A 13,559-nucleotide genomic window follows, 5' to 3' on the forward strand; every position below is an offset into this window, starting at 1 on the left:
ACAACATACCAGAACAGATGGATAAAGTAAGAGGAGAGAGAGAAATTTTTAAAAAGAATTAAAAAGATTCTGAAATAAAAAAAAAGAATTAAAAAGAAATGCTAGAGATAATACACACACACACACACACACACACACACACACACAACAAACTAAACCCATCACAACAATGCTGTAACAGGAATAAAGAATGCTTTTGATGGACTCATTACGGCTAAGGAGAGAATCTCTGAGTTTGAGGATATGTCAATAAAATCTTCCAAAAATGAAAAGCCAGGGGAAAAGAAAGAAACAACAAAGAGGAAAACCAGAACAAAATATCCAAAAACTGTGGGATAGCTACTAAAGGTGTGACATGCATGTAATGGGAATACCCGAGGAGAAAAAAAAGAGAAAGGAACAGAAGAAATATTTGAAGAAATAAAGACTGAGAATTTTCCCCAAATTAAGTCAGACACCAAACCACAGATCTAGGATGCTCAGAGAATACTAAGCAGGATAAATACCAAGAAACCACCCTAGGCATATCATATTTAAACTTTTGAAAAATCAAAGATAAAGAAAAATGCAATAAAAAAAACATTAAACTCTCCCCAAACATTCTTTCCATTGGTTTTAGGTAGTCTCTTACTACTTTAATCTCAATCCACTACTCTCTTCTTCAAAAGAAGTAAAAGATATGAGATTATTTACTTAAGTCAAATAAACAATTAGTGTATTTACTATTAGGCATTACAGAAGTCATTTCACAGGAAAAGTTCATTAGTGAATTTACTGAAATGATAACTAGCTTTCAATTCAAACAAACTTGAGCTTAACTTCTTGACACATGTTTGACATCTAAAAAATACTACCGGACTTCACTAAGCCTTAATTTTGACACCACAGAAAGGAAAACAGTATTAATTTTGCAGGATTCTTATGAATACTAGAGATTATGTTATTAATGATGTGAAATGTCCAATTTCCTTACGTACTAAGTTTGACAGTTGATATCTTTGACATTTCACTTTGACACTTCTTGTTTTATTTTCATTGTGAAGGTACATCCTCATTCTTTCAAATGCATTTTTTGGCTTGTGATTATCTTTCAAAAATTTTTTAGAGCAATTTTTGTGAAACCATGGATAAGTGAAAAATTTATCTGGTTTTCAAATATGAGTTCTGTCATGAAACCAATGCAGTGCAGACAGCTGAAAATATCAACAAAGTGTTTCAGAAGGATGTGGCTAATGGATGCACAGTACGTGGATGATTCGAGAAGTTCTGTTCTGGTGACTTTAATCTTGAAAATGAGCTATGTGGGCAACCTGAGACCAAGGTGGATAATGATGAGCTGAAAGCTGTAGTGGAGGCAAATCCATCTCAACCCATGTGTGAATTAGCAGCAAGGTTTGACATTACTATTCCAACAACACTGGATCATGGGAAACAAATTGGCAAGGTAAAGAAGCCAGATAAATGGGTTCCACGTGAATTAAATAAGCGTCAGAAGAGAAATCATCTTGAAGCTTGCCTTTCTTTGCTATCATGACATAAAGGTGTACCATTTCTACACCGTATTGTTACATGTGATGAAAACCCGATTCTTTTTGACAATTACAAGCATTCAGCACAGTAGTTGGATAAAGATGAAGTGCCGAAATATCGTCCAAAACCGGATATTCATCAAAAAAAACTAATGGTGTCTGTTTGGTGGTCCAGCATTGGCATTATCCATTAAAGTTTCATGAGACCCAGTCAGTCAATTACAGTGGATGTCTACTGCAATCAATTGGATGAAATGATGAGGATGCTTGTGATTAAGCAGCAGAGATTGGTCAAGAGACAGACCAATCCTCTTGCAAGACAATGCTGCACCACATGTTGCACAAATAATGCTGCTAAACTACAGCAGCTGGACTGGGAAACTCTCTGTCATCCACCGTATTCACCAGACCTTGCACCAACTGACTACCGCTTCTTCCAGGCTTTGGACACTTCTTGCAAGGACAAATATTCAATTCTCAACAAGCTGTGGAAAACATTTTTCGTGATTTCATTGCCAGTCACTCTCTAGCATTCTTCACTGCTGGCATAAACAAGCTACTGTTAAGATGGCAAAACTATATCGATTGTTTAGGCGCGTACTTCCATTAATTGTATTGCTTCTTGTTTGAGATATAATAAACTACACTTTTGATTCACAATTGAACATTTCATATTTAATGACCTACTGTTAGTAAAAACGAGGTAAAGCCTATCTAATAAAAGTAGCTGCTTAGTAAATAATAGCTAGTAGTTTTAGGAGTAGTGAAAGGTCACAGAAATATAGAAATGTGAAGAGAAGCAAAACAAGAAATGTTTTCCTGGTGTATTTTTTCTAGCCATCTAATCATACCTGAGTTTCACAAAACTTATTTTGGCATAAAATCTAGTGTTTCTAGGTGATCTAACGACAGGGCAGAGGCTGACATCACAAACTCACTCCAACTGGATCTCTTTCCTATACTTCCTTTCTATTAGACTTGTCTTCCCTCTAGATCATATAAACAACAGAAAACTTCAGCATTTAAAAAATTTCTTGCTGATCTAGCAAACAAAGGAATAAACATTGAGAGAACAAGAGATTAAATTCAGATTAAAAATATAAGGTCATATCACTGGTCAAAATTTGATTGCAAACATTTTTTTGGCCCCCATGACCAGAAACTCTTCCTATGGTTTTAAGCAATGATCTCTCTCCTTGGCCTTTTCTGGAAGTCTTCAAGGTCAGCAGTTTTAAGGCAACGTGTCTCAAATCTACTTGCACATTATAACCATCTGGGGAGTTTTAAAATAGACTGCTGCTTGGGCCCTGTCTTCAGAAAATTTGGGCTTTATTGGTCTCTGGTGGAATCTTGGGAGCAATGTTGGTTTTAACGCTCCCCAGGTGATATTAATGAGCATTCAAAGCTGAGCACCACCATTTTAAAGTAAACTTTCACATGGGGCTTAGGGCAATTCCTCTGTTCATGCACAGGCACCACCCTCAGTTCTGTGGGTCATTAATCATTCCACCCTATAGTTGCTGCTTTTTCCTCCTGGGATCTACTCTGGTTGCCTGATGTTAGTTTCTTTAATAATAAATGCTTCCAGTGATTCCTCCCATTAGTTGTGGCTGTGGGTTGACAGTCCCACTACTTGTGCATCAAAACATCATACTGTTCTTCAGTTATCCACTGATTCTTGGCATTGGGGAAATGGCTTCTTTGGTGTGGGATTCTCTGCAAAAGGGCAAACTATGCATTTTAAATGTTGGCTGTTTCTTGAAGAAAGAACAGCCTTCTCTGAAAGAGTATGTAAATATATTTCTTTCTTCAAGGAAATGACATATATCAAACACCTTGCATGTGGAAGCACTCAGGACAGGGCTGATTTGTGAACTAAATTGGTTTCTTTGCCTATTTTTTCCTACTGCACTCAATCTTTTGTGGCTCTGGGGTCAAGCTCACTAACATCATAAAATTATCTCTATCCGACATTCTTCGTATGACCTGTCTACAGTTTAGCTCTAAGATATCTTATCATATTTTCTTAATAGTTGTAGATTAAATCTTTTTTCAATTAAAATGCACAAGTTCTCTTATTCACCTGCCAAATTCTTTTGTTCCTAAGAACTAGCCCTTTTTGCGACTCATGGAGGCTATGACCATCAATTTCCTTGCAGATAAATAGCTAATTGTCTTTTGCCCAACATGAAAACAGATAACCGGTGAAATAAAAAGTTAGTCTTTATTGAAAAACATTTCTCCATATTTAATGGTAAATATATCATCTCCACATCATGTTTGGATTAAGCCGTTATTTAGCACTCCACAAATTAATATTTATATGTGCCTGCGATTTTCTGCCCTAGCACATACACTGCTGTAAGTCTTCTCCCCCCTTATTTTTGTTTGCAAGTTCATTATAAAATAAACAAGAGTCACTAAGGATAGGAATTTAGCTCTCCTGTCTATGAGTAACATCTCCAGCCATTTTTCACAAGACAGTATATGGTTTTCCCCTATGCACAGTCCATTATTTTAGGAAACCGTATTGTCAGTAAAGAAAAAGGATTGCTATGAAAACATGATGCGAAGACCACACCTGAGTGCTGCAATAGAAAATAGATTTCAATAACACCATTTTCAATTTGTTTTCTTTTTCTTTTCTGTAATAAAATTATTAGTAATTAGACTTCTGATCATATATTCTATCCCTTTTTTAACCAGCTCTAATTGAAGATTTCAGTAATGTAAAAATTATTATAGCTGATAAATTTCATAATTTAAGACTCCCCTTGTCTCACAGGAGACTCAAGGGAAAGTTATCATTAACTTCAAGAAGATATTGGTAATAATCATTTAGGGAGATTTATGTATAGAAGTTCTGACAAAGATTTCCCCAAACTGTAAAATGAACTTCCAGAAACATCTTTGCTTATTTATATTTAGACATATGGAATCCTTAGAGTTTACAATGAAAAGGTGATTTTTTTTTTTTTTTTTTTTGAGACAGAGTCTCACTCTGTTGCCTGGGCTAGAGTGCCGTGGTGTCAGCCTAGCTCACAGCAACCTCAAACTCCTGGGCTCAAGCGATCCTCCTGCCTCAGCCTCCCGAGTAGCTGGGACTACAGGCACCCGCCACCATACCCGGCTAGTTTTTTTCTCTATATATATTTTTAATTGTCCAGCTAATTTCTTTCTATTTTTAGTAGAGAAGGGGTCTCGCTCTTGCTCAAGCTGGTCTCGAAGTCCTGAGCTCAAGCAATCCACCTGCCTCGGCCTCCCAGAGTGCTAGGATTACAGGCGTGAGCCACTGCGACCGGCCTGAAAAGGTGATTTTTGCTTGTAAAAATTCTTTCAGCAAATTACAATGCTAAGTATCTAGGTGTCTGCTAATACTTTTTCTCTACAAGTATAAAAAATTCTTTCCCTTCTCTCAATGTCAAAAATGGCAATAATTGGTACCTTGGTTAATATTTTTCTCCACAAGTATAAAAATATTCCTTTCCTTCTCTGAATGGCAAAGGTGGCAATAATTAGTAACTTTGGTGCCCCTTAGTTCTCATTCCCTAGTGACACCACTCCCCCCTACCAAATACATGCACACATAGACATATACACACACTAAAAATGTGTCTGCTGACATACACTGACCACCTAGGAATAACTAGTACAGCTGGGTGGCCCAGTGGATAAGGGAACTTTTTTCTCTCTACCGTAACCTTTTAGACTGTCCCTTCCTTACTCATACCTTTGCCATTGCCTGTTCTTCTCTCAACTCTCAAAGACCTGTCTACATAATCTCTCAAATCCAAGATTATCCCAGCCTTGGCCCTGTTCCACACCCCCGCCCCCACTTGCAAACAGGCCTTTACACCAGAATAGCCAGCCACAGGCAACTCTTACAAGAGCCTGCTCTAGTTTCCCTACACAAATCTAGACAAACCTGTTTCTGCCTCTAGTGAATCCACCAACTCTCTATTACAAAGTGCATGTGAATTTTGTCTGGGTAATTAACAAGTCCCAGAAAAGTGGGATAGTGGTGGGAATGGAAAGCAAAGAGACAGTTGGCAATTAGAGTAACTTTTACAAATGGATTTATTTTTTCATCATTATTGGTGGTCCAACCTTCTAAACCTCTAGCATTTTTATGTTACATTTAAGGATAAGCAAGTATTAGAAAAATTCAATATCCATAATATTTTAATGAATACTTAATATGGAGGTTTCTTTCTCTGTAAGTGAAACATTAGTCATTGAGTACATTTCTCTATTTGGCTGATGAGGGAGAATACACTTTCAGCCAGCTAGAGGATACAAACTATGGAGGAAAAGGGAAAGTAACATAATAGGTAAAAGAAAATGTCCTAAAACTGAAAACAGAGTCTTTGAGGGGATCTCCAAAGCAATTTGAAGGGAGATACAAGACCATGGACTTCTCCAGGGTGCTGAGCTGATAGAGTAGATATTAATTATATTAGCAAAAATAATGGGAGTACCAACCACCCTTCATTATAATTCTTGCATAATAGCACTTATTATGGGCTAGGCTCTGGGCTCATGTTTTATACACACTGTCCTATTTCATCCCTTACTATAGTCCTAGAAGACTGATTTTCTCATCTCCATTTTACATTTGATAATATGGAAGCACAAACATATTTGTTAATTTTCCCTGAATCTCATCACTTATAAATGGCAGAAGTGGGATTCAGCCCTATTTCCCAAATCTGTATTTTTTTAAGCAAGCACTGTTGCCTTTCAATGTCTAGAAAGATAAATGAAATATGTGCTTTCTACAAACTCATTTATTTCTGTATTTGAGTATTGATTTGTTTTCCCCGCTCTTATTTTCAAAGCTTCTTTAGAAAAGCTATAACCTTACTTCAGCTAAATAAAGGGAAGAAGAGTCTCCTTTCTCAGTAGAGACAGAGGGGTGTTACTAGTCTTATGGTGGTCTCTGCCACTAACTTGCAGTGTGACAGTCAGTGCGAAATGTGTGCCTTTTGGGGCTCAGATTCTTCACGTATATGTTGATGGGATTGGCCTGGAGATCTGAGAAGTCTGTGATATTTCCTATGCTGGTATTCTTGAGAGTGTTCTGTCTCAGAACTGTGAGAAGGAAGGGAACTGGGACTGAAAGAAAGGTGAAAGCACAGTTGGGGAGAACAGTAGAAAACCATAAACTGATCCCTTCTTGACTTCAGTTTGCCTTCACAGTTGGTATTCATTTGCTTCAAACCCTAAGATCCCAAAGGATGGAGTGTTACACAAACAGTATCAGTGGCCACTCTGCTCTACACCTCACAAAGAGGATGAAGGATAACTACATAAATAAATAATGTAACATTGGAACTGGGCAATTTTCTGGCCTTTGGGGACACTAGAGAATGTTGATTTGGACCACACAGGACTCCAGGGGTTGTAAAACAGCAAACCACAACATGGTGTCCACTCGAAGCCTTTCACCACAGTGTGGTTGGCCAGGAGCTGACTAACCAGAACTTTTTATAGTGCACAGTCAGTTAGTGTAGTCACTGGAAGCTCTAACCTCACTTTCCTCTCATGGTGGGCTTAGGAGTCTTATGGGTCTATGGGCCTTAAAGGCCAGTCTGAGCACTTACATCCATTAACGTCAAAGTTTTCATAAAATGGCTGCAAGATGCAAAAAAAAAAAAAAAAAAGTACAAAAAAAAGCAAATAGAGTGTGTTTTTTATAAAGCTAAATTTATTGATTTAAAACACTCTTTTATTCTGTTTTTTCCTACTTTTTAAAATTAAAGAGCTTTTTATTTTGTGAAAGTATAGTGACAATGAATGGTAGATTTTATATGTTATGTGTTTATATGTTATTTTATACATTGTTCTTTGCTTAGCAAACCTCTATCAGGTTTCAGACTTATTTTTGAAACTTATCTGATCCCTGAAATCAAATACTGTGGACAATTTTGTTTTAAGTTGTACAGGAGGGAGGGAGGAAGTCGCTGGGATCTCCTGCTATACAATCAAGGCTACAGAGGTTAAACCTGAAGAAGGAAATTTTCTGAACCATCTGTAAGGCTTGGAGATTTGGACAATTTGCCCTAGGTCCCTGCTTTTGGATTTCACTTTATCTCTATCATCTGTGATTCAACAGGCTTAGAGAGGAGCTCAGTTTGTCAGCACAAAAAAAAAAAAAAAAAAATTAAAAATAGCCAAGATTTAGAGACACTCAGATTTAAGTATTTTGCCTTTATAAAATAAAATGCTATTATTTTCTGATTTCTTTTCACTTTGAAGAATGCCATTGATATTCACTGCAATCTAATTTTACTGGATACTTATTATAATATGGATGAGAATAGGTCAATGATAACCAAGCTGCCACTTTCTGAGCACATATTATATGCAAAACAGTTTTTCATGTATTTTCCCCCAATCTCACAACTGTTGCAATTTGAAAAGACAAAGTGCTGCAGCTTAAAGTGGTAGTATAAAATAATTGAAATAAAGATTTTGGCATCCAATAGATCTAAATATGAATCCTAGCTCTATGCCCTTGGACATCTAATTGAAGTTTCTCCTCACATATAAAATGAAGCCAACAATAATAATTTATGGTGTTATTATGAGAAATGCATTGTATAACAGATGTAAAGTATCCCACTTAATGCCTGGTATATAGGAAGGACTCAATATTTGGCCAAATAACTTTATCAAGTTTATGATTATTGTACATAGCAGAGGTGAGAGGTCTAGTCTCTGGTTCACAGTCTACAATCCTTGCAATATATAATAGCAAGACAACTAGTTCACTGCGCAGTCTGAGCACAGTGGAGCATAAACATGACATTGTCACATTTTTCTCCATGCACTACCTTTAGATACTCTGTTAAATCTCCCTCTCTTTTTCCTTAATGATATCTTAGGGAGGATCCACAGCATTAGGCTCACAGATTTAAAAATGTACAGACAAATTTAGGGTGGCCAATTTGAATTACCAACATATCCCTTTTAGACTCTTACCTTGGAATCTTCCTACTGTCATGACAATGTTTATGAGATTCACTTTTACAGCCACATTGTGAAATATCCTCCCTGCTCTAGCCAGCCTGCTGTCCAAGTTTGGATACTTTTGGACAATGCTTTGAGGATGAAGAGGAGATAAAAGATTTGGACTATAACCATAGCATATTCCTACTAACTTGATACAGTTCCTGTCTAAAGTCATTCTCTCTTATTTAACACTAAAGAATTGGCCTGTGTTAGTTATCTATTGCTATGTAATAAATCACCAGAAATCTGGAGCTTAAAACGAAACATAGTCATTATCTCACAGTTTCTGTGGGTCAGGAGACTGGACGTGACTGAGCTAGATTCTCTGATTAGGTCTCTCAAGGCTGCATTTAAGCTGCCAGCTATGTCTGCAGTCTTATCCGAGGCGTGACTGGGGAAGGATATGCTTTCATTGGCATAGTTTAGTTCCTTGGGGCTTTATGCCTGAGGGCTTCAGTTCCTTGCTGCCTAGGCTGTCCTCACCTCTAGGCTGTCTGCAGTTCTTTGTCACACGGCAGCTCAACATAGCCCTCAACAAAGCATCTTACTTCTACAAAGCCAGCAAGGAAGTGAGTGATTCCACAAGGTAGGTGGTAGAATCTTATGTATCATGTAATCCCGTATATGTAATTACATGCATCCTGCTGCCTCTGCCATAGTCTCTTACATATAAGTAAGTCACAGGATAGAAGTAAGTACCATTCAAGGGAAGAGAACTACAAAAGGGTATGAACATCAGGATGTGGGGGCCCATGGGGGCACCCTAGAGTCTATAGGCCACAAGATTGTATTATTAAAATATAGCAATCCATTAATCTCTAATGAAAGTTGTAGTTTTTTTTAAAAGATAAACAAAATTAACACACCTTTAGCCAGACTAATTAAAGAGAGAGAGAGAGAGAGAGAAGATACAAATAAATAAGATCAGAGATGAAAAAGGAGATATAACAAATACTCAGAAATCCAAAGGATCATTGCAGACTACTATAAGCAACTATATACCAATAAATTGGAAACCTAGAATTCCTAGACTCATACAACCTACCAAGATCAAACCAGGAAGAAATCCAAAACTTGAATAACAAAAAACAAGTAAAAAGATAGAAACAGTAATAAAAATTCTCCCATCAATGAAAAGCCCAGGATCTGATGGCTTCAATGCTGAATTCTCCCAGGCATTCAAAGAGGAATTAAAACCAATCCTACATAAACTATTCCAAAAAATTGAGGAAAAGGAACACTCCTAAATTCATTCTATGAGGACTGTATCACTTCATACCAGAATTGGACAAAGACACAACAAAAAAGAAAACTATAGGCCAACATCTCTGATGAACATAGAAGCAAAAATACTCATTAAAATACTATCAAACCAAATTCAACAACAAATTAAAAAGATTATTCATCATGGTCAAGTGGGAGTCATCCCAGGATGAATCCAAGGATGGTTCAACATATGTAAATCAATCAATGTGATACATCACATCAACAGAATGAAGGACAGAAAACATGATCATTTTAATGGATGCTGACAAAGAATTTAGTAAAATGCCGCATCCCTTCATGATAAAAATCCCATAAAACTGGGTATAAAAGGAACTTATCTCAAACTGAGAAAAGCCATATATGACAGACCCATACCAAATATCATACTAAATGAGGTAAAAACTGAAAGCCTTTCCTATAAGATCTAGAACAAGACAAGGATGCCCACTTCCACCATTGTTAGTCAACATAGTAGTGGAAGTTTTAGCTAGAGCAATCAGAGAAGATAAAGAAATAAAGGGCATCCAAATTGGAAAGGAAGAAGTCAAATTATCCTTATGGGCAGACTATATGATCTTATGTCTACAGAAACCTAAAGACTCCACAAAAAAAAAAAATTGTTAGAACTGATAAACAAATTCAGTAAAGTTGCAGGATACAAAATCAATATACAAAGATCAGTAGCATTTCTCTATGCCAAAAGTAAACAATCTGAAAAAGAAACCAAGAAAGTAATCCCACTTACAATAGGTACAAATAAAATAAAATACCTAGGAATGAATTTCACCAAATAAGTGAAAGATCTCTGTAGTGAAAATGGTAAAACATTGAGGAAAGAAATTGAAGAGGACACAAAAAAAATGGAAAGATATTTGATGCTCGTGGATTGGAAGAATCAATATTGTTAAAATGTCCATAGTACCCAAAGCGATCTACAGCTTGAATGCAATCCCCATTAAAGTACCAATGACAGTCTTCACAGAAACAGAAAAAATACTCCTCAAATTTATGTGGAACCATGAAACACTGAAAATAGCCAAAACCATTCTGAGAAAAAAGAACGAAAGTTGAGGAATTACATTACCTGAATTCAAATTATACTACAGAGCTGTGGTAACCAAAAAAGCATGGTGCTGGCATAAAAACAGACACCTAGACCAATGGAACAGACTAGATAACCTACAAATAAATCCACACATCTACAGTGAACTTATCTTTGACAAAGCTGCCAAGAACATACAGTGGGAAAAGGACAGTCTCTTCAATAAATGGTTCTAGGAAAACTGGATATCCATATGCAGAAGAATCAAACTAGACTCTGATCTCTCACCATATACAACAATCAAATCAAAATATATTAAAGATTTAATCTAAGATTAAATCTGAAACTATGAAACTACTAAAAGGAAACACTGGGGAAATGCTTTAGGACATTAGTCTGGGCAATGATTTCTTGAGTAATACCCCCAAAGCACAGGCAACCAAAGCAAATTGGACAATTGGAATCACATCAAGCTAAAAAGATTCTGCACAGCAAGGGAAATAATCAGCAAAGGGGAGAGAAAACCCACAGAACGGGAGAAAATATTTGCAAACTACCCATCTGACAAGGGACTAATACCTAGAGTATACAAGAATCTCCAACAACTCAATGGGAAGAAATCAAATCATCTGATTAAAAAATGGGCAAAGAATCTGAACAGACATTTCTCAAAAGAAGACAATTGGCCAACAGGTATATGAGAAAATGCTCAACATCATTAGTCATCAGAGAAATGCAAATGAAAACTATGATGAAATATCATCTCATCAGAGTTAAAATGGCTTTTATCAAAATGACAGGCAATAACAAGTGCTGGCAAGAATGTGGAGGAAGGGGAACACTCGTACACTGTTGGTAGGGATGTATATTAGAGCAACCACTATGGAGAACGGTATGGACATTTCTCAGAAAACTAAAAATAGAGCTACAATATGACCCAGTAATGCCACTGCTAGATATATATCCAAAGGAGTGGAATTCGGTATACCAAAAAAATATCAGCACTCCCATGTTTATTGCAGCACTATTCACAATAGCAAAGATTTGGAATCAACATGTGTCCATCAATGGATAAATGGATAAAGATATTGTGGTAAATATACACAATGGAATATTATATAACTACAAAAAGAATAAAATTCTGTCATTTGTAACAACAAGGATGGAACTGGAGAACATTATGTTAAGTGAAATAAGCTAAGCACAGAAAGACAAATCTCACATGTTTCACTCATATGTGGAAGACAAATATTAAAAACAATTGATTTCATGGAGACAGAGAGTAGAATGATGGCTACCAGAGGCTGGGAAGGTTAGTGGTGGGGAGGGGAGGGATAAAGTGGGGATGGTTAATGAATACAAAAATAAAATTACATAGTTAGATAGAATGAACAATATTTGATAGCAAAACAAAGTGACTGTAATCAACAAAACTTAGGGTATACTTTAAAATAACTAAAACAGTGATATTGGAATGTTTCTCACACAAAGAAATAATAAATGCCTGAGGTGATGGATATCCCAATTATCCTGATTTGATTAATTCATATTGTACATCTGTATCCTAACATCACATGTACCCTATAAAGATATACAACAATTATGTATTCATAATAATTTTTAAAAGAATTTTTAAAAAGAAGAAGAAAAAAGAATGTGATGAAAAATAAGAAACTCAGGTCCACATAATCCCCAAGAAACTATACCATACAACTTTTGGGGGATTGGAGATCACAGAACAGTGGAGAAACTAGTGACTTACAATAAGTAAGTCTACATTCTTATTAAATTCTGTTTCTGTGTCCATTGAGTTATATTCTCCTTATAGGAAACAATATTCTATATTAAAGGCACTTTGAATTCTGTCAGTCCCTTCACTAGAAATGGTCATGATTTGGCAGAATTAGCACTGTATATTTCAGTAATTGAGTAACAGAAGGAGATTGTAGCATTTCAGATCAGTAGTGAATATCCATGAATGTTTGATAATTTCATTTTATTATCCAAAGTGCATAATAAGAGCAGAGTTAGGAATGGGGATAAATTTAAAAACATCATGAGGAAGTACCAATTTCTTAACTACATGAGAATCATAATCACAAACCAACTGTCACGTGTTGGTTGTCATATATATGGAATTAAGTGTAGGAGTGTTCATCTTTCATGAAAAAATTAGTTTTTCTTTGGCTACTACTATGGCAATTATTCTCTTTTTCCATGGTAAGTATTTTTCCCACTTACTCTACCATCCCTGACAATGTTATAAAGACCTGGTTTTATTTGGGTCCATTTTTGCTACTAAAACAATACATCTGCACTAAGAATATCTGAATACCTGGAATTTATTTGGATTTAGGGAAGCATCTATGTTTCTGGCTCTTAACATGTCCTTTAGATAACTGCATTTTTCCAATAAATATGGTTATTGAAATGAAAATATAAATACAACTTAGTTTTGTTCATTTAAAGCCATTTTTCATAAACAAAACCACAAGTGCAAAATAAAATTAGTTCAGCAGAATAATTCACCAATTTTTGTTTCAAAAATTATGCTTTCCATATTTTATAATGATTTGCCTTGTCTACTTTCAAATAAATTTTAATTCATTTCCCCCCTTATTATACATACTTCTAGCTACAGATCTTCAGGTTATAAACTTTAAAATAAGGAACGGGCTTAATATTAAATTCAAATTTTCTTCCTCATC

Source organism: Propithecus coquereli, unplaced genomic scaffold (assembly GCF_000956105.1).
Source record: "Propithecus coquereli isolate 6110/MARCELLA unplaced genomic scaffold, Pcoq_1.0 Scaffold174, whole genome shotgun sequence".
NCBI lineage: Eukaryota > Metazoa > Chordata > Mammalia > Primates > Indriidae > Propithecus > Propithecus coquereli.